Source organism: Hyperolius riggenbachi, chromosome 3, assembly GCF_040937935.1.
Source record: "Hyperolius riggenbachi isolate aHypRig1 chromosome 3, aHypRig1.pri, whole genome shotgun sequence".
NCBI lineage: Eukaryota > Metazoa > Chordata > Amphibia > Anura > Hyperoliidae > Hyperolius > Hyperolius riggenbachi.
This window is the reverse complement of record NC_090648.1, coordinates 42,561,309-42,580,642: the sequence shown is the minus strand read 5'-3', so window position 1 is coordinate 42,580,642 and position 19,334 is coordinate 42,561,309. Positions and strand designations below refer to the sequence as shown.

At 45.2% G+C, this 19,334-nt stretch overlaps 19 non-coding genes across 19 annotated transcripts; all 19 read left to right on the top strand.

Annotated features, from left to right (window-relative positions):
* The first annotated feature begins 723 nt into the window (after nt 1-723).
* Nucleotides 724-805, top strand: TRNAS-GCU (transfer RNA serine (anticodon GCU)). Its single transcript has one exon. It is a non-coding gene; the product is annotated as a tRNA-Ser (tRNA).
* Nucleotides 806-1,637: 832 nt separating this feature from the next.
* TRNAS-GCU (transfer RNA serine (anticodon GCU)) lies at nt 1,638-1,719 on the top strand. Its single transcript has one exon. It is a non-coding gene; the product is annotated as a tRNA-Ser (tRNA).
* An 834-nt stretch (nt 1,720-2,553) lies between these two features.
* On the top strand, nt 2,554-2,635 carry TRNAS-GCU (transfer RNA serine (anticodon GCU)). The gene has a single exon. It is a non-coding gene; the product is annotated as a tRNA-Ser (tRNA).
* An 832-nt stretch (nt 2,636-3,467) lies between these two features.
* Nucleotides 3,468-3,549, top strand: TRNAS-GCU (transfer RNA serine (anticodon GCU)). The gene has a single exon. It is a non-coding gene; the product is annotated as a tRNA-Ser (tRNA).
* An 834-nt stretch (nt 3,550-4,383) lies between these two features.
* TRNAS-GCU (transfer RNA serine (anticodon GCU)) lies at nt 4,384-4,465 on the top strand. Its single transcript has one exon. It is a non-coding gene; the product is annotated as a tRNA-Ser (tRNA).
* A 1,349-nt stretch (nt 4,466-5,814) lies between these two features.
* TRNAS-GCU (transfer RNA serine (anticodon GCU)) lies at nt 5,815-5,896 on the top strand. The gene has a single exon. It is a non-coding gene; the product is annotated as a tRNA-Ser (tRNA).
* Nucleotides 5,897-6,730: 834 nt separating this feature from the next.
* Nucleotides 6,731-6,812, top strand: TRNAS-GCU (transfer RNA serine (anticodon GCU)). The gene has a single exon. It is a non-coding gene; the product is annotated as a tRNA-Ser (tRNA).
* A 1,349-nt stretch (nt 6,813-8,161) lies between these two features.
* TRNAS-GCU (transfer RNA serine (anticodon GCU)) lies at nt 8,162-8,243 on the top strand. The gene has a single exon. It is a non-coding gene; the product is annotated as a tRNA-Ser (tRNA).
* Nucleotides 8,244-9,077: 834 nt separating this feature from the next.
* On the top strand, nt 9,078-9,159 carry TRNAS-GCU (transfer RNA serine (anticodon GCU)). Its single transcript has one exon. It is a non-coding gene; the product is annotated as a tRNA-Ser (tRNA).
* An 832-nt stretch (nt 9,160-9,991) lies between these two features.
* On the top strand, nt 9,992-10,073 carry TRNAS-GCU (transfer RNA serine (anticodon GCU)). The gene has a single exon. It is a non-coding gene; the product is annotated as a tRNA-Ser (tRNA).
* An 834-nt stretch (nt 10,074-10,907) lies between these two features.
* TRNAS-GCU (transfer RNA serine (anticodon GCU)) lies at nt 10,908-10,989 on the top strand. The gene has a single exon. It is a non-coding gene; the product is annotated as a tRNA-Ser (tRNA).
* Nucleotides 10,990-12,338: 1,349 nt separating this feature from the next.
* TRNAS-GCU (transfer RNA serine (anticodon GCU)) lies at nt 12,339-12,420 on the top strand. The gene has a single exon. It is a non-coding gene; the product is annotated as a tRNA-Ser (tRNA).
* An 834-nt stretch (nt 12,421-13,254) lies between these two features.
* On the top strand, nt 13,255-13,336 carry TRNAS-GCU (transfer RNA serine (anticodon GCU)). The gene has a single exon. It is a non-coding gene; the product is annotated as a tRNA-Ser (tRNA).
* An 816-nt stretch (nt 13,337-14,152) lies between these two features.
* Nucleotides 14,153-14,234, top strand: TRNAS-GCU (transfer RNA serine (anticodon GCU)). Its single transcript has one exon. It is a non-coding gene; the product is annotated as a tRNA-Ser (tRNA).
* An 832-nt stretch (nt 14,235-15,066) lies between these two features.
* Nucleotides 15,067-15,148, top strand: TRNAS-GCU (transfer RNA serine (anticodon GCU)). Its single transcript has one exon. It is a non-coding gene; the product is annotated as a tRNA-Ser (tRNA).
* An 834-nt stretch (nt 15,149-15,982) lies between these two features.
* Nucleotides 15,983-16,064, top strand: TRNAS-GCU (transfer RNA serine (anticodon GCU)). The gene has a single exon. It is a non-coding gene; the product is annotated as a tRNA-Ser (tRNA).
* Nucleotides 16,065-16,896: 832 nt separating this feature from the next.
* TRNAS-GCU (transfer RNA serine (anticodon GCU)) lies at nt 16,897-16,978 on the top strand. The gene has a single exon. It is a non-coding gene; the product is annotated as a tRNA-Ser (tRNA).
* Nucleotides 16,979-17,812: 834 nt separating this feature from the next.
* Nucleotides 17,813-17,894, top strand: TRNAS-GCU (transfer RNA serine (anticodon GCU)). The gene has a single exon. It is a non-coding gene; the product is annotated as a tRNA-Ser (tRNA).
* Nucleotides 17,895-18,726: 832 nt separating this feature from the next.
* TRNAS-GCU (transfer RNA serine (anticodon GCU)) lies at nt 18,727-18,808 on the top strand. Its single transcript has one exon. It is a non-coding gene; the product is annotated as a tRNA-Ser (tRNA).
* The last annotated feature ends 526 nt before the right edge of the window (nt 18,809-19,334 follow it).

The window sequence follows — 19,334 nt, the reverse complement described above, 5'->3', positions numbered from 1 at the left end:
TGGGACACAGATTGTGTACATTTACACAATGCTTGTCTGCAGCATCATTCTTTCTCACAAAGTATGGGCCATTTGGGGTTCAGACCTGCAACCCACAAATAGAAAATTCACCTCTGCAGCCTTAGCGGAGAAAATAAACAGTGCTTGTCTGGCTGCACGAAGAAAATAGTTTGTCTGTAGAAGGACAAGTGCCAAAAAGTGCTTCAGTCATACCTGATTTTCAAGTTGTAAACCTCCTGTCTGTGACTGGCAGGTGCCAGTGTGAGGCATAAGGTATAATGGGATTGGTAGGACAGTAAGAAGATGTGACCTCGCCTCATGTTCATACTGGCTTGAGTCTCCCTAAAAGTAGAAGTAATCTGCATAGTTCAGCCCACAGTCTAGCTAAGTGACCCTAAAAGGCAGATGTTAATTGTGGAAATGCTTGGCTGAAAGTTTGCAATGATTCCAAAAGATGTAAGCAAAGATGAAAAATACAGCATGGCGTGTTGATGGCATGGTGTAGAAGGCCCTTGTTTAGGTAGGTGTGCTCCAGTGGGATGATTAAGGTGTCCTCTGTCAGGCCTCTTGCAAATGATTTTTCTTGTGTGAGCAAAAGGTGCGCGTTCTTCTTTTCTGTCCAAAAAGTGCACTTTGCTATCCTGAAAAGATGAGCCATGTTTTGCGCACAGGGCTTTGACCAGAGCTGAAAAAATGATAGCGTTAGATGTCATGTTTTACTGAGACGAGGTGGCCGAGTGGTTAAGGCGATGGACTGCTAATCCATTGTGCTCTGCACGCATGGGTTCAAGTCCCATCCTCGTCGATGGTGCACTTTTACAAACTAGTATCATACCCACCATCCAACTCGCCTGTCCTTGACGTCCATGTGGTTGTGCATGGATAAGTGTGTATGCCCTTTGCCCGATGACTATTGGGACACAGATTGTGTACATTTACACAATGCTTGTCTGCAGCATCATTCTTTCTCACAAAGTATGGGCCGTTCGGGGTTCAGACCTGCAACCCACAAATAGAAAATTCACCTCTGCAGCCTTAGCGGAGAAAATAAACAGTGCTTGTCTGGCTGCACAAAGAAATTAGTTTGTCTGTAGAAGGACAAGTGCCAAAAAGTGCTTCAGTCATACCTGATTTTCAAGTTGTAAACCTCCTGTCTGTGACTGGCAGGTGCCAGTGTGAGGCATAAGGTATAATGGGATTGGTAGGACAGTAAGAAGATGTGCCCTCGCCTCATGTTCATACTGGCTTGAGTCTCCCTAAAAGTAGAAGTAATCTGCATAGTTCAGCCCACAGTCTAGCTAAGTGACCCTAAAAGGCAGATGTTAATTGTGGAAATGCTTGGCTGAAAGTTTGCAATGATTCCAAAAGATGTAAGCAAAGATGAAAAATACAGCATGGCGTGTTGATGGCATGGTGTAGAAGGCCCTTGTTTAGGTAGGTGTGCTCCAGTGGGATGATTAAGGAGTCCTCTGTCAGGCCTCTTGCAAATGATTTTTCTTGTGTGAGCAAAAGGTGCGCGTTCTTCTTTTCTGTCCAAAAAGTGCACTTTGCTATCCTGAAAAGATGAGCCGTGTTTTGCGCACAGGGCTTTGACCAGAGCTGAAAAAATGATAGCGTTAGATGTCATGTTTTACTGAGACGAGGTGGCCGAGTGGTTAAGGCGATGGACTGCTAATCCATTGTGCTCTGCACGCATGGGTTCAAATCCCATCCTCGTCGATGGTGCACTTTTACAAACTAGTATCATACCCACCATCCAACTCGCCTGTCCTTGACACGTCCATGTGGTTGTGCATGGATAAGTGTGTATGCCCTTTGCCCGATGACTATTGGGACACAGATTGTGTACATTTACACAATGCTTGTCTGCAGCATCATTCTTTCTCACAAAGTATGGGCCATTTGGGGTTCAGACCTGCAACCCACAAATAGAAAATTCACCTCTGCAGCCTTAGCGGAGAAAATAAACAGTGCTTGTCTGGCTGCACGAAGAAAATAGTTTGTCTGTAGAAGGACAAGTGCCAAAAAGTGCTTCAGTCATACCTGATTTTCAAGTTGTAAACCTCCTGTCTGTGACTGGCAGGTGCCAGTGTGAGGCATAAGGTATAATGGGATTGGTAGGACAGTAAGAAGATGTGCCCTCGCCTCATGTTCATACTGGCTTGAGTCTCCCTAAAAGTAGAAGTAATCTGCATAGTTCAGCCCACAGTCTAGCTAAGTGACCCTAAAAGGCAGATGTTAATTGTGGAAATGCTTGGCTGAAAGTTTGCAATGATTCCAAAAGATGTAAGCAAAGATGAAAAATACAGCATGGCGTGTTGATGGCATGGTGTAGAAGGCCCTTGTTTAGGTAGGTGTGCTCCAGTGGGATGATTAAGGTGTCCTCTGTCAGGCCTCTTGCAAATGATTTTTCTTGTGTGAGCAAAAGGTGCGCGTTCTTCTTTTCTGTCCAAAAAGTGCACTTTGCTATCCTGAAAAGATGAGCCGTGTTTTGCGCACAGGGCTTTGACCAGAGCTGAAAAAATGATAGCGTTAGATGTCATGATTTACTGAGACGAGGTGGCCGAGTGGTTAAGGCGATGGACTGCTAATCCATTGTGCTCTGCATGCATGGGTTCAAATCCCATCCTCGTCGATGGTGCACTTTTACAAACTAGTATCATACCCACCATCCAACTCGCCTGTCCTTGACGTCCATGTGGTTGTGCATGGATAAGTGTGTATGCCCTTTGCCCGATGACTATTGGGACACAGATTGTGTACATTTACACAATGCTTGTCTGCAGCATCATTCTTTCTCACAAAGTATGGGCCATTTGGGGTTCAGACCTGCAACCCACAAATAGAAAATTCACCTCTGCAGCCTTAGCGGAGAAAATAAACAGTGCTTGTCTGGCTGCACGAAGAAAATAGTTTGTCTGTAGAAGGACAAGTGCCAAAAAGTGCTTCAGTCATACCTGATTTTCAAGTTGTAAACCTCCTGTCTGTGACTGGCAGGTGCCAGTGTGAGGCATAAGGTATAATGGGATTGGTAGGACAGTAAGAAGATGTGCCCTCGCCTCATGTTCATACTGGCTTGAGTCTCCCTAAAAGTAGAAGTAATCTGCATAGTTCAGCCCACAGTCTAGCTAAGTGACCCTAAAAGGCAGATGTTAATTGTGGAAATGCTTGGCTGAAAGTTTGCAATGATTCCAAAAGATGTAAGCAAAGATGAAAAATACAGCATGGCGTGTTGATGGCATGGTGTAGAAGGCCCTTGTTTAGGTAGGTGTGCTCCAGTGGGATGATTAAGGTGTCCTCTGTCAGGCCTCTTGCAAATGATTTTTCTTGTGTGAGCAAAAGGTGCGCGTTCTTCTTTTCTGTCCAAAAAGTGCACTTTGCTATCCTGAAAAGATGAGCCGTGTTTTGCGCACAGGGCTTTGACCAGAGCTGAAAAAATGATAGCGTTAGATGTCATGTTTTACTGAGACGAGGTGGCCGAGTGGTTAAGGCGATGGACTGCTAATCCATTGTGCTCTGCACGCATGGGTTCAAATCCCATCCTCGTCGATGGTGCACTTTTACAAACTAGTATCATACCCACCATCCAACTCGCCTGTCCTTGACACGTCCATGTGGTTGTGCATGGATAAGTGTGTATGCCCTTTGCCCGATGACTATTGGGACACAGATTGTGTACATTTACACAATGCTTGTCTGCAGCATCATTCTTTCTCACAAAGTATGGGCCATTTGGGGTTCAGACCTGCAACCCACAAATAGAAAATTCACCTCTGCAGCCTTAGCGGAGAAAATAAACAGTGCTTGTCTGGCTGCACGAAGAAAATAGTTTGTCTGTAGAAGGACAAGTGCCAAAAAGTGCTTCAGTCATACCTGATTTTCAAGTTGTAAACCTCCTATCTGTGACTGGCAGGTGCCAGTGTGAGGCATAAGGTATAATGGGATTGGTAGGACAGTAAGAAGATGTGCCCTCGCCTCATGTTCATACTGGCTTGAGTCTCCCTAAAAGTAGAAGTAATCTGCATAGTTCAGCCCACAGTCTAGCTAAGTGACCCTAAAAGGCAGATGTTAATTGTGGAAATGCTTGGCTGAAAGTTTGCAATGATTCCAAAAGATGTAAGCAAAGATGAAAAATACAGCATGGCGTGTTGATGGCATGGTGTAGAAGGCCCTTGTTTAGGTAGGTGTGCTCCAGTGGGATGATTAAGGTGTCCTCTGTCAGGCCTCTTGCAAATGATTTTTCTTGTGTGAGCAAAAGGTGCGTGTTCTTCTTTTCTGTCCAAAAAGTGCACTTTGCTATCCTGAAAAGATGAGCCGTGTTTTGCGCACAGGGCTTTGACCAGAGCTGAAAAAATGATAGCGTTAGATGTCATGTTTTACTGAGACGAGGTGGCCGAGTGGTTAAGGCGATGGACTGCTAATCCATTGTGCTCTGCACGCATGGGTTCAAGTCCCATCCTCGTCGATGGTGCACTTTTACAAACTAGTATCATACCCACCATCCAACTCGCCTGTCCTTGACGTCCATGTGGTTGTGCATGGATAAGTGTGTATGCCATTTGCCCGATGACTATTGGGACACAGATTGTGTACATTTACACAATGCTTGTCTGCAGCATCATTCTTTCTCACAAAGTATGGGCCGTTCGGGGTTCAGACCTGCAACCCACAAATAGAAAATTCACCTCTGCAGCCTTAGCGGAGAAAATAAACAGTGCTTGTCTGGCTGCACGAAGAAATTAGTTTGTCTGTAGAAGGACAAGTGCCAAACAGGCATGGGCTTCCGAATTCCGCGGAAGCTAAAATTCCGAAATTCCGCCGGAATTGGGGTTTCCGCATGGTTCCGCGGAATTCGGAATTTGCAATCCGGAATTCGGAATTTGCAATCCGGAATTCGGAATTCCGGCAAAATCGGAATCGGAATGAATTGACCAATCAGGAGATGCGGAATGAGTTGACCAATCATAATCAGCGGAGAGTTACTGCGCTAAAATAACGGTTTCAACATTTTTTTTATCCAAATTTACAAAATACAAATCAACTTTATTAACAATAGATATTTCAAATGAGCGATTGAGTGTTTCCTCCTAAATTTACGGAAATCCGTTTAAAAATTACGGAAGTCCGTTTAAAAATACGGAAGGTGCACGTGGCGGAACACCGCGGAATTCCGCGGAATGTAGCGGAATTCCACCGGAATGTAGCGGAAGCGGAATTTCGGTAGTGGCGGTATGCGGAATTACCGCGGAATCGGAAATTGGCTCTTCCGACCATGCCTGGTGCCAAAAAGTGCTTCAGTCATACCTGATTTTCAAGTTGTAAACCTCCTGTCTGTGACTGGCAGGTGCCAGTGTGAGGCATAAGGTATAATGGGATTGGTAGGACAGTAAGAAGATGTGCCCTCGCCTCATGTTCATACTGGCTTGAGTCTCCCTAAAAGTAGAAGTAATCTGCATAGTTCAGCCCACAGTCTAGCTAAGTGACCCTAAAAGGCAGATGTTAATTGTGGAAATGCTTGGCTGAAAGTTTGCAATGATTCCAAAAGATGTAAGCAAAGATGAAAAATACAGCATGGCGTGTTGATGGCATGGTGTAGAAGGCCCTTGTTTAGGTAGGTGTGCTCCAGTGGGATGATTAAGGTGTCCTCTGTCAGGCCTCTTGCAAATGATTTTTCTTGTGTGAGCAAAAGGTGCGCGTTCTTCTTTTCTGTCCAAAAAGTGCACTTTGCTATCCTGAAAAGATGAGCCGTGTTTTGCGCACAGGGCTTTGACCAGAGCTGAAAAAATGATAGCGTTAGATGTCATGTTTTACTGAGACGAGGTGGCCGAGTGGTTAAGGCGATGGACTGCTAATCCATTGTGCTCTGCACGCATGGGTTCAAATCCCATCCTCGTCGATGGTGCACTTTTACAAACTAGTATCATACCCACCATCCAACTCGCCTGTCCTTGACACGTCCATGTGGTTGTGCATGGATAAGTGTGTATGCCCTTTGCCCGATGACTATTGGGACACAGATTGTGTACATTTACACAATGCTTGTCTGCAGCATCATTCTTTCTCACAAAGTATGGGCCATTTGGGGTTCAGACCTGCAACCCACAAATAGAAAATTCACCTCTGCAGCCTTAGCGGAGAAAATAAACAGTGCTTGTCTGGCTGCACGAAGAAAATAGTTTGTCTGTAGAAGGACAAGTGCCAAAAAGTGCTTCAGTCATACCTGATTTTCAAGTTGTAAACCTCCTGTCTGTGACTGGCAGGTGCCAGTGTGAGGCATAAGGTATAATGGGATTGGTAGGACAGTAAGAAGATGTGCCCTCGCCTCATGTTCATACTGGCTTGAGTCTCCCTAAAAGTAGAAGTAATCTGCATAGTTCAGCCCACAGTCTAGCTAAGTGACCCTAAAAGGCAGATGTTAATTGTGGAAATGCTTGGCTGAAAGTTTGCAATGATTCCAAAAGATGTAAGCAAAGATGAAAAATACAGCATGGCGTGTTGATGGCATGGTGTAGAAGGCCCTTGTTTAGGTAGGTGTGCTCCAGTGGGATGATTAAGGTGTCCTCTGTCAGGCCTCTTGCAAATGATTTTTCTTGTGTGAGCAAAAGGTGCGCGTTCTTCTTTTCTGTCCAAAAAGTGCACTTTGCTATCCTGAAAAGATGAGCCGTGTTTTGCGCACAGGGCTTTGACCAGAGCTGAAAAAATGATAGCGTTAGATGTCATGTTTTACTGAGACGAGGTGGCCGAGTGGTTAAGGCGATGGACTGCTAATCCATTGTGCTCTGCACGCATGGGTTCAAGTCCCATCCTCGTCGATGGTGCACTTTTACAAACTAGTATCATACCCACCATCCAACTCGCCTGTCCTTGACGTCCATGTGGTTGTGCATGGATAAGTGTGTATGCCCTTTGCCCGATGACTATTGGGACACAGATTGTGTACATTTACACAATGCTTGTCTGCAGCATCATTCTTTCTCACAAAGTATGGGCCGTTCGGGGTTCAGACCTGCAACCCACAAATAGAAAATTCACCTCTGCAGCCTTAGCGGAGAAAATAAACAGTGCTTGTCTGGCTGCACGAAGAAATTAGTTTGTCTGTAGAAGGACAAGTGCCAAACAGGCATGGGCTTCCGAATTCCGCGGAAGCTAAAATTCCGAAATTCCGCCGGAATTGGGGTTTCCGCATGGTTCCGCGGAATTTGGAATTTGCAATCCGGAATTCGGAATTTGCAATCCGGAATTCGGAATTCCGGCAAAATCGGAATCGGAATGAATTGACCAATCAGGAGATGCGGAATGAGTTGACCAATCATAATCAGCGGAGAGTTACTGCGCTAAAATAACGGTTTCAACATTTTTTTTATCCAAATTTACAAAATACAAATCAACTTTATTAACAATAGATATTTCAAATGAGCGATTGAGTGTTTCCTCCTAAATTTACGGAAATCCGTTTAAAAATTACGGAAGTCCGTTTAAAAATACGGAAGGTGCACGTGGCGGAACACCGCGGAATTCTGCGGAATGTAGCGGAATTCCACCGGAATGTAGCGGAAGCGGAATTTCGGTAGTGGCGGTATGCGGAATTACCGCGGAATCGGAAATTGGCTCTTCCGACCATGCCTGGTGCCAAAAAGTGCTTCAGTCATACCTGATTTTCAAGTTGTAAACCTCCTGTCTGTGACTGGCAGGTGCCAGTGTGAGGCATAAGGTATAATGGGATTGGTAGGACAGTAAGAAGATGTGCCCTCGCCTCATGTTCATACTGGCTTGAGTCTCCCTAAAAGTAGAAGTAATCTGCATAGTTCAGCCCACAGTCTAGCTAAGTGACCCTAAAAGGCAGATGTTAATTGTGGAAATGCTTGGCTGAAAGTTTGCAATGATTCCAAAAGATGTAAGCAAAGATGAAAAATACAGCATGGCGTGTTGATGGCATGGTGTAGAAGGCCCTTGTTTAGGTAGGTGTGCTCCAGTGGGATGATTAAGGTGTCCTCTGTCAGGCCTCTTGCAAATGATTTTTCTTGTGTGAGCAAAAGGTGCGCGTTCTTCTTTTCTGTCCAAAAAGTGCACTTTGCTATCCTGAAAAGATGAGCCGTGTTTTGCGCACAGGGCTTTGACCAGAGCTGAAAAAATGATAGCGTTAGATGTCATGTTTTACTGAGACGAGGTGGCCGAGTGGTTAAGGCGATGGACTGCTAATCCATTGTGCTCTGCACGCATGGGTTCAAATCCCATCCTCGTCGATGGTGCACTTTTACAAACTAGTATCATACCCACCATCCAACTCGCCTGTCCTTGACACGTCCATGTGGTTGTGCATGGATAAGTGTGTATGCCCTTTGCCCGATGACTATTGGGACACAGATTGTGTACATTTACACAATGCTTGTCTGCAGCATCATTCTTTCTCACAAAGTATGGGCCATTTGGGGTTCAGACCTGCAACCCACAAATAGAAAATTCACCTCTGCAGCCTTAGCGGAGAAAATAAACAGTGCTTGTCTGGCTGCACGAAGAAAATAGTTTGTCTGTAGAAGGACAAGTGCCAAAAAGTGCTTCAGTCATACCTGATTTTCAAGTTGTAAACCTCCTGTCTGTGACTGGCAGGTGCCAGTGTGAGGCATAAGGTATAATGGGATTGGTAGGACAGTAAGAAGATGTGCCCTCGCCTCATGTTCATACTGGCTTGAGTCTCCCTAAAAGTAGAAGTAATCTGCATAGTTCAGCCCACAGTCTAGCTAAGTGACCCTAAAAGGCAGATGTTAATTGTGGAAATGCTTGGCTGAAAGTTTGCAATGATTCCAAAAGATGTAAGCAAAGATGAAAAATACAGCATGGCGTGTTGATGGCATGGTGTAGAAGGCCCTTGTTTAGGTAGGTGTGCTCCAGTGGGATGATTAAGGTGTCCTCTGTCAGGCCTCTTGCAAATGATTTTTCTTGTGTGAGCAAAAGGTGCGCGTTCTTCTTTTCTGTCCAAAAAGTGCACTTTGCTATCCTGAAAAGATGAGCCGTGTTTTGCGCACAGGGCTTTGACCAGAGCTGAAAAAATGATAGCGTTAGATGTCATGTTTTACTGAGACGAGGTGGCCGAGTGGTTAAGGCGATGGACTGCTAATCCATTGTGCTCTGCACGCATGGGTTCAAGTCCCATCCTCGTCGATGGTGCACTTTTACAAACTAGTATCATACCCACCATCCAACTCGCCTGTCCTTGACGTCCATGTGGTTGTGCATGGATAAGTGTGTATGCCCTTTGCCCGATGACTATTGGGACACAGATTGTGTACATTTACACAATGCTTGTCTGCAGCATCATTCTTTCTCACAAAGTATGGGCCGTTCGGGGTTCAGACCTGCAACCCACAAATAGAAAATTCACCTCTGCAGCCTTAGCGGAGAAAATAAACAGTGCTTGTCTGGCTGCACGAAGAAAATAGTTTGTCTGTAGAAGGACAAGTGCCAAAAAGTGCTTCAGTCATACCTGATTTTCAAGTTGTAAACCTCCTGTCTGTGACTGGCAGGTGCCAGTGTGAGGCATAAGGTATAATGGGATTGGTAGGACAGTAAGAAGATGTGCCCTCGCCTCATGTTCATACTGGCTTGAGTCTCCCTAAAAGTAGAAGTAATCTGCATAGTTCAGCCCACAGTCTAGCTAAGTGACCCTAAAAGGCAGATGTTAATTGTGGAAATGCTTGGCTGAAAGTTTGCAATGATTCCAAAAGATGTAAGCAAAGATGAAAAATACAGCATGGCGTGTTGATGGCATGGTGTAGAAGGCCCTTGTTTAGGTAGGTGTGCTCCAGTGGGATGATTAAGGTGTCCTCTGTCAGGCCTCTTGCAAATGATTTTTCTTGTGTGAGCAAAAGGTGCGCGTTCTTCTTTTCTGTCCAAAAAGTGCACTTTGCTATCCTGAAAAGATGAGCTGTGTTTTGCGCACAGGGCTTTGACCATAGCTGAAAAAATGATAGCGTTAGATGTCATGTTTTACTGAGACGAGGTGGCCGAGTGGTTAAGGCGATGGACTGCTAATCCATTGTGCTCTGCACGCATGGGTTCAAATCCCATCCTCGTCGATGGTGCACTTTTACAAACTAGTATCATACCCACCATCCAACTCGCCTGTCCTTGACACGTCCATGTGGTTGTGCATGGATAAGTGTGTATGCCCTTTGCCCGATGACTATTGGGACACAGATTGTGTACATTTACACAATGCTTGTCTGCAGCATCATTCTTTCTCACAAAGTATGGGCCATTTGGGGTTCAGACCTGCAACCCACAAATAGAAAATTCACCTCTGCAGCCTTAGCGGAGAAAATAAACAGTGCTTGTCTGGCTGCACGAAGAAAATAGTTTGTCTGTAGAAGGACAAGTGCCAAAAAGTGCTTCAGTCATACCTGATTTTCAAGTTGTAAACCTCCTGTCTGTGACTGGTAGGTGCCAGTGTGAGGCATAAGGTATAATGGGATTGGTAGGACAGTAAGAAGATGTGCCCTCGCCTCATGTTCATACTGGCTTGAGTCTCCCTAAAAGTAGAAGTAATCTGCATAGTTCAGCCCACAGTCTAGCTAAGTGACCCTAAAAGGCAGATGTTAATTGTGGAAATGCTTGGCTGAAAGTTTGCAATGATTCCAAAAGATGTAAGCAAAGATGAAAAATACAGCATGGCGTGTTGATGGCATGGTGTAGAAGGCCCTTGTTTAGGTAGGTGTGCTCCAGTGGGATGATTAAGGTGTCCTCTGTCAGGCCTCTTGCAAATGATTTTTCTTGTGTGAGCAAAAGGTGCGCGTTCTTCTTTTCTGTCCAAAAAGTGCACTTTGCTATCCTGAAAAGATGAGCCGTGTTTTGCGCACAGGGCTTTGACCAGAGCTGAAAAAATGATAGCGTTAGATGTCATGTTTTACTGAGACGAGGTGGCCGAGTGGTTAAGGCGATGGACTGCTAATCCATTGTGCTCTGCACGCATGGGTTCAAGTCCCATCCTCGTCGATGGTGCACTTTTACAAACTAGTATCATACCCACCATCCAACTCGCCTGTCCTTGACGTCCATGTGGTTGTGCATGGATAAGTGTGTATGCCCTTTGCCCGATGACTATTGGGACACAGATTGTGTACATTTACACAATGCTTGTCTGCAGCATCATTCTTTCTCACAAAGTATGGGCCGTTCGGGGTTCAGACCTGCAACCCACAAATAGAAAATTCACCTCTGCAGCCTTAGCGGAGAAAATAAACAGTGCTTGTCTGGCTGCACGAAGAAATTAGTTTGTCTGTAGAAGGACAAGTGCCAAACAGGCATGGGCTTCCGAATTCCGCGGAAGCTAAAATTCCGAAATTCCGCCGGAATTGGGGTTTCCGCATGGTTCCGCGGAATTCGGAATTTGCAATCCGGAATTCGGAATTTGCAATCCGGAATTCGGAATTCCGGCAAAATCGGAATCGGAATGAATTGACCAATCAGGAGATGCGGAATGAGTTGACCAATCATAATCAGCGGAGAGTTACTGCGCTAAAATAACGGTTTCAACATTTTTTTTATCCAAATTTACAAAATACAAATCAACTTTATTAACAATAGATATTTCAAATGAGCGATTGAGTGTTTCCTCCTAAATTTACGGAAATCCGTTTAAAAATTACGGAAGTCCGTTTAAAAATACGGAAGGTGCACGTGGCGGAATACCGCGGAATTCCGCGGAATGTAGCGGAATTCCACCGGAATGTAGCGGAAGCGGAATTTCGGTAGTGGCGGTATGCGGAATTACCGCGGAATCGGAAATTGGCTCTTCCGACCATGCCTGGTGCCAAAAAGTGCTTCAGTCATACCTGATTTTCAAGTTGTAAACCTCCTGTCTGTGACTGGCAGGTGCCAGTGTGAGGCATAAGGTATAATGGGATTGGTAGGACAGTAAGAAGATGTGCCCTCGCCTCATGTTCATACTGGCTTGAGTCTCCCTAAAAGTAGAAGTAATCTGCATAGTTCAGCCCACAGTCTAGCTAAGTGACCCTAAAAGGCAGATGTTAATTGTGGAAATGCTTGGCTGAAAGTTTGCAATGATTCCAAAAGATGTAAGCAAAGATGAAAAATACAGCATGGCGTGTTGATGGCATGGTGTAGAAGGCCCTTGTTTAGGTAGGTGTGCTCCAGTGGGATGATTAAGGTGTCCTCTGTCAGGCCTCTTGCAAATGATTTTTCTTGTGTGAGCAAAAGGTGCGCGTTCTTCTTTTCTGTCCAAAAAGTGCACTTTGCTATCCTGAAAAGATGAGCCGTGTTTTGCGCACAGGGCTTTGACCAGAGCTGAAAAAATGATAGCGTTAGATGTCATGTTTTACTGAGACGAGGTGGCCGAGTGGTTAAGGCGATGGACTGCTAATCCATTGTGCTCTGCACGCATGGGTTCAAATCCCATCCTCGTCGATGGTGCACTTTTACAAACTAGTATCATACCCACCATCCAACTCGCCTGTCCTTGACACGTCCATGTGGTTGTGCATGGATAAGTGTGTATGCCCTTTGCCCGATGACTATTGGGACACAGATTGTGTACATTTACACAATGCTTGTCTGCAGCATCATTCTTTCTCACAAAGTATGGGCCGTTTGGGGTTCAGACCTGCAACCCACAAATAGAAAATTCACCTCTGCAGCCTTAGCGGAGAAAATAAACAGTGCTTGTCTGGCTGCACGAAGAAAATAGTTTGTCTGTAGAAGGACAAGTGCCAAAAAGTGCTTCAGTCATACCTGATTTTCAAGTTGTAAACCTCCTGTCTGTGACTGACAGGTGCCAGTGTGAGGCATAAGGTATAATGGGATTGGTAGGACAGTAAGAAGATGTGCCCTCGCCTCATGTTCATACTGGCTTGAGTCTCCCTAAAAGTAGAAGTAATCTGCATAGTTCAGCCCACAGTCTAGCTAAGTGACCCTAAAAGGCAGATGTTAATTGTGGAAATGCTTGGCTGAAAGTTTGCAATGATTCCAAAAGATGTAAGCAAAGATGAAAAATACAGCATGGCGTGTTGATGGCATGGTGTAGAAGGCCCTTGTTTAGGTAGGTGTGCTCCAGTAGGGTGATTAAGGTGTCCTCTGTCAGGCCTCTTGCAAATGATTTTTCTTGTGTGAGCAAAAGGTGCGCGTTCTTCTTTTCTGTCCAAAAAGTGCACTTTGCTATCCTGAAAAGATGAGCCGTGTTTTGCGCACAGGGCTTTGACCAGAGCTGAAAAAATGATAGCGTTAGATGTCATGTTTTACTGAGACGAGGTGGCCGAGTGGTTAAGGCGATGGACTGCTAATCCATTGTGCTCTGCACGCATGGGTTCAAGTCCCATCCTCGTCGATGGTGCACTTTTACAAACTAGTATCATACCCACCATCCAACTCGCCTGTCCTTGACGTCCATGTGGTTGTGCATGGATAAGTGTGTATGCCCTTTGCCCGATGACTATTGGGACACAGATTGTGTACATTTACACAATGCTTGTCTGCAGCATCATTCTTTCTCACAAAGTATGGGCCGTTCGGGGTTCAGACCTGCAACCCACAAATAGAAAATTCACCTCTGCAGCCTTAGCGGAGAAAATAAACAGTGCTTGTCTGGCTGCACGAAGAAAATAGTTTGTCTGTAGAAGGACAAGTGCCAAAAAGTGCTTCAGTCATACCTGATTTTCAAGTTGTAAACCTCCTGTCTGTGACTGGCAGGTGCCAGTGTGAGGCATAAGGTATAATGGGATTGGTAGGACAGTAAGAAGATGTGCCCTCGCCTCATGTTCATACTGGCTTGAGTCTCCCTAAAAGTAGAAGTAATCTGCATAGTTCAGCCCACAGTCTAGCTAAGTGACCCTAAAAGGCAGATGTTAATTGTGGAAATGCTTGGCTGAAAGTTTGCAATGATTCCAAAAGATGTAAGCAAAGATGAAAAATACAGCATGGCGTGTTGATGGCATGGTGTAGAAGGCCCTTGTTTAGGTAGGTGTGCTCCAGTGGGATGATTAAGGTGTCCTCTGTCAGGCCTCTTGTGTGAGCAAAAGGTGCGCGTTCTTCTTTTCTGTCCAAAAAGTGCACTTTGCTATCCTGAAAAGATGAGCCGTGTTTTGCGCACAGGGCTTTGACCAGAGCTGAAAAAATGATAGCGTTAGATGTCATGCTTTACTGAGACGAGGTGGCCGAGTGGTTAAGGCGATGGACTGCTAATCCATTGTGCTCTGCACGCATGGGTTCAAATCCCATCCTCGTCGATGGTGCACTTTTACAAACTAGTATCATACCCACCATCCAACTCGCCTGTCCTTGACGTCCATGTGGTTGTGCATGGATAAGTGTGTATGCCCTTTGCCCGATGACTATTGGGACACAGATTGTGTACATTTACACAATGCTTGTCTGCAGCATCATTCTTTCTCACAAAGTATGGGCCGTTCGGGGTTCAGACCTGCAACCCACAAATAGAAAATTCACCTCTGCAGCCTTAGCGGAGAAAATAAACAGTGCTTGTCTGGCTGCACGAAGAAATTAGTTTGTCTGTAGAAGGACAAGTGCCAAAAAGTGCTTCAGTCATACCTGATTTTCAAGTTGTAAACCTCCTGTCTGTGACTGGCAGGTGCCAGTGTGAGGCATAAGGTATAATGGGATTGGTAGGACAGTAAGAAGATGTGCCCTCGCCTCATGTTCATACTGGCTTGAGTCTCCCTAAAAGTAGAAGTAATCTGCATAGTTCAGCCCACAGTCTAGCTAAGTGACCCTAAAAGGCAGATGTTAATTGTGGAAATGCTTGGCTGAAAGTTTGCAATGATTCCAAAAGATGTAAGCAAAGATGAAAAATACAGCATGGCGTGTTGATGGCATGGTGTAGAAGGCCCTTGTTTAGGTAGGTGTGCTCCAGTGGGATGATTAAGGTGTCCTCTGTCAGGCCTCTTGCAAATGATTTTTCTTGTGTGAGCAAAAGGTGCGCGTTCTTCTTTTCTGTCCAAAAAGTGCACTTTGCTATCCTGAAAAGATGAGCCGTGTTTTGCGCACAGAGCTTTGACCAGAGCTGAAAAAATGATAGCGTTAGATGTCATGTTTTACTGAGACGAGGTGGCCGAGTGGTTAAGGCGATGGACTGCTAATCCATTGTGCTCTGCATGCATGGGTTCAAATCCCATCCTCGTCGATGGTGCACTTTTACAAACTAGTATCATACCCACCATCCAACTCGCCTGTCCTTGACACGTCCATGTGGTTGTGCATGGATAAGTGTGTATGCCCTTTGCCCGATGACTATTGGGACACAGATTGTGTACATTTACACAATGCTTGTCTGCAGCATCATTCTTTCTCACAAAGTATGGGCCATTTGGGGTTCAGACCTGCAACCCACAAATAGAAAATTCACCTCTGCAGCCTTAGCGGAGAAAATAAACAGTGCTTGTCTGGCTGCATGAAGAAATTAGTTTGTCTGTAGAAGGACAAGTGCCAAAAAGTGCTTCAGTCATACCTGATTTTCAAGTTGTAAACCTCCTGTCTGTGACTGGCAGGTGCCAGTGTGAGGCATAAGGTATAATGGGATTGGTAGGACAGTAAGAAGATGTGTCCTCGCCTCATGTTCATACTGGCTTGAGTCTCCCTAAAAGTAGAAGTAATCTGCATAGTTCAGCCCACAGTCTAGCTAAGTGACCCTAAAAGGCAGATGTTAATTGTGGAAATGCTTGGCTGAAAGTTTGCAATGATTCCAAAAGATGTAAGCAAAGATGAAAAATACAGCATGGCGTGTTGATGGCATGGTGTAGAAGGCCCTTGTTTAGGTAGGTGTGCTCCAGTGGGATGATTAAGGTGTCCTCTGTCAGGCCTCTTGCAAATGATTTTTCTTGTGTGAGCAAAAGGTGCGCGTTCTTCTTTTCTGTCCAAAAAGTGCACTTTGCTATCCTGAAAAGATGAGCCGTGTTTTGCGCACAGGGCTTTGACCAGAGCTGAAAAAATGATAGCGTTAGATGCCATGCTTTACTGAGACGAGGTGGCCGAGTGGTTAAGGCGATGGACTGCTAATCCATTGTGCTCTGCACGCATGGGTTCAAATCCCATCCTCGTCGATGGTGCACTTTTACAAACTAGTATCATACCCACCATCCAACTCGCCTGTCCTTGACGTCCATGTGGTTGTGCATGGATAAGTGTGTATGCCCTTTGCCCGATGACTATTGGGACACAGATTGTGTACATTTACACAATGCTTGTCTGCAGCATCATTCTTTCTCACAAAGTATGGGCCGTTCGGGGTTCAGACCTGCAACCCACAAATAGAAAATTCACCTCTGCAGCCTTAGCGGAGAAAATAAACAGTGCTTGTCTGGCTGCACGAAGAAATTAGTTTGTCTGTAGAAGGACAAGTGCCAAAAAGTGCTTCAGTCATACCTGATTTTCAAGTTGTAAACCTCCTGTCTGTGACTGGCAGGTGCCAGTGTGAGGCATAAGGTATAATGGGATTGGTAGGACAGTAAGAAGATGTGCCCTCGCCTCATGTTCATACTGGCTTGAGTCTCCCTAAAAGTAGAAGTAATCTGCATAGTTCAGCCCACAGTCTAGCTAAGTGACCCTAAAAGGCAGATGTTAATTGTGGAAATGCTTGGCTGAAAGTTTGCAATGATTCCAAAAGATGTAAGCAAAGATGAAAAATACAGCATGGCGTGTTGATGGCATGGTGTAGAAGGCCCTTGTTTAGGTAGGTGTGCTCCAGTGGGATGATTAAGGTGTCCTCTGTCAGGCCTCTTGCAAATGATTTTTCTTGTGTGAGCAAAAGGTGCGCGTTCTTCTTTTCTGTCCAAAAAGTGCACTTTGCTATCCTGAAAAGATGAGCCGTGTTTTGCGCACAGGGCTTTGACCAGAGCTGAAAAAATGATAGCGTTAGATGTCATGTTTTACTGAGACGAGGTGGCCGAGTGGTTAAGGCGATGGACTGCTAATCCATTGTGCTCTGCATGCATGGGTTCAAATCCCATCCTCGTCGATGGTGCACTTTTACAAACTAGTATCATACCCACCATCCAACTCGCCTGTCCTTGACACGTCCATGTGGTTGTGCATGGATAAGTGTGTATGCCCTTTGCCCGATGACTATTGGGACACAGATTGTGTACATTTACACAATGCTTGTCTGCAGCATCATTCTTTCTCACAAAGTATGGGCCATTTGGGGTTCAGACCTGCAACCCACAAATAGAAAATTCACCTCTGCAGCCTTAGCGGAGAAAATAAACAGTGCTTGTCTGGCTGCATGAAGAAATTAGTTTGTCTGTAGAAGGACAAGTGCCAAAAAGTGCTTCAGTCATACCTGATTTTCAAGTTGTAAACCTCCTGTCTGTGACTGGCAGGTGCCAGTGTGAGGCATAAGGTATAATGGGATTGGTAGGACAGTAAGAAGATGTGCCCTCGCCTCATGTTCATACTGGCTTGAGTCTCCCTAAAAGTAGAAGTAATCTGCATAGTTCAGCCCACAGTCTAGCTAAGTGACCCTAAAAGGCAGATGTTAATTGTGGAAATGCTAGGCTGAAAGTTTGCAATGATTCCAAAAGTTGTAAGCAAAGATGAAAAATACAGCATGGCGTGTTGATGGCATGGTGTAGAAGGCCCTTGTTTAGGTAGGTGTGCTCCAGTGGGATGATTAAGGTGTCCTCTGTCAGGCCTCTTGAAAATGATTTTTCTTGTGTGAGCAAAAGGTGCGCGTTCTTCTTTTCTGTCCAAAAAGTGCACTTTGCTATCCTGAAAAGATGAGCCGTGTTTTGCGCACAGGGCTTTGACCAGAGCTGAAAAAATGATAGCGTTAGATGTCATGGTTTACTGAGACGAGGTGGCCGAGTGGTTAAGGCGATGGACTGCTAATCCATTGTGCTCTGCACGCATGGGTTCAAATCCCATCCTCGTCGATGGTGCACTTTTACAAACTAGTATCATACCCACCATCCAACTCGCCTGTCCTTGACGTCCATGTGGTTGTGCATGGATAAGTGTGTATGCCCTTTGCCCGATGACTATTGGGACACAGATTGTGTACATTTACACAATGCTTGTCTGCAGCATCATTCTTTCTCACAAAGTATGGTCCATTTGGGGTTCAGACCTGCAACCCACAAATAGAAAATTCACCTCTGCAGCCTTAGCGGAGAAAATAAACAGTGCTTGTCTGGCTGCACGAAGAAAATAGTTTGTCTGTAGAAGGACAAGTGCCAAAAAGTGCTTCAGTCATACCTGATTTTCAAGTTGTAAACCTCCTGTCTGTGACTGGCAGGTGCCAGTGTGAGGCATAAGGTATAATGGGATTGGTAGGACAGTAAGAAGATGTGCCCTCGCCTCATGTTCATACTGGCTTGAGTCTCCCTAAAAGTAGAAGTAATCTGCATAGTTCAGCCCACAGTCTAGCTAAGTGACCATAAAAGGCAGATGTTAATTGTGGAAATGCTTGGCTGAAAGTTTGCAATGATTCCAAAAGATGTAAGCAAAGATGAAAAATACAGCATGGCGTGTTGATGGCATGGTGTAGAAGGCCCTTGTTTAGGTAGGTGTGCTCCAGTGGGATGATTAAGGTGTCCGCTGTCAGGCCTCTTGCAAATGATTTTTCTTGTGTAAGCAAAAGGTGCGCGTTCTTCTTTTCTGTCCAAAAAGTGCACTTTGCTATCCTGAAAAGATGAGCCGTGTTTTGCGCACAGGGCTTTGACCAGAGCTGAAAAAATGATAGCGTTAGATGTCATGTTTTACTGAGATGAGGTGGCCGAGTGGTTAAGGCGATGGACTGCTAATCCTTTGTGCTCTGCACGCATGGGTTCAAATCCCATCCTCATCGATGGTGCACTTTTACAAACTAGTATCATACCCACCATCCAACTCGCCTGTCCTTGATGTCCATGTGGTTGTGCATGGATAAGTGTGTATGCCCTTTGCCCGATGACTATTGGGACACAGATATTGTACATTTACACAATGCTTGTCTGCAGCATCATTCTTTCTCACAAAGTATGGGCCATTTGGGGTTCAGACCTGCAACCCACAAACGGGAAAATTGATGCTTACCTGTAATTTTCCTTTCCTGGTGCATCTCCATGTCGGCATACTCATGGGTTAGCTCCGCCCCTCTAACCCCTATAGGACCAATCAAAATTCTATATATATATGGTCCCTACCCCTTCCACCTCATTCTAATAATTTAGAACTCAGACACGATGGACCAGGGTGGGACGTATGCCGACATGGAGATGCACCAGGAAAGGAAAATTACAGGTAAGCATCAATTTTCCCGTTTCCCTGGTGCCTCCATGTCGGCATACTCATGGGATTTGCATAGTAGTAATAAGAGACCAAACGGGTGGGTG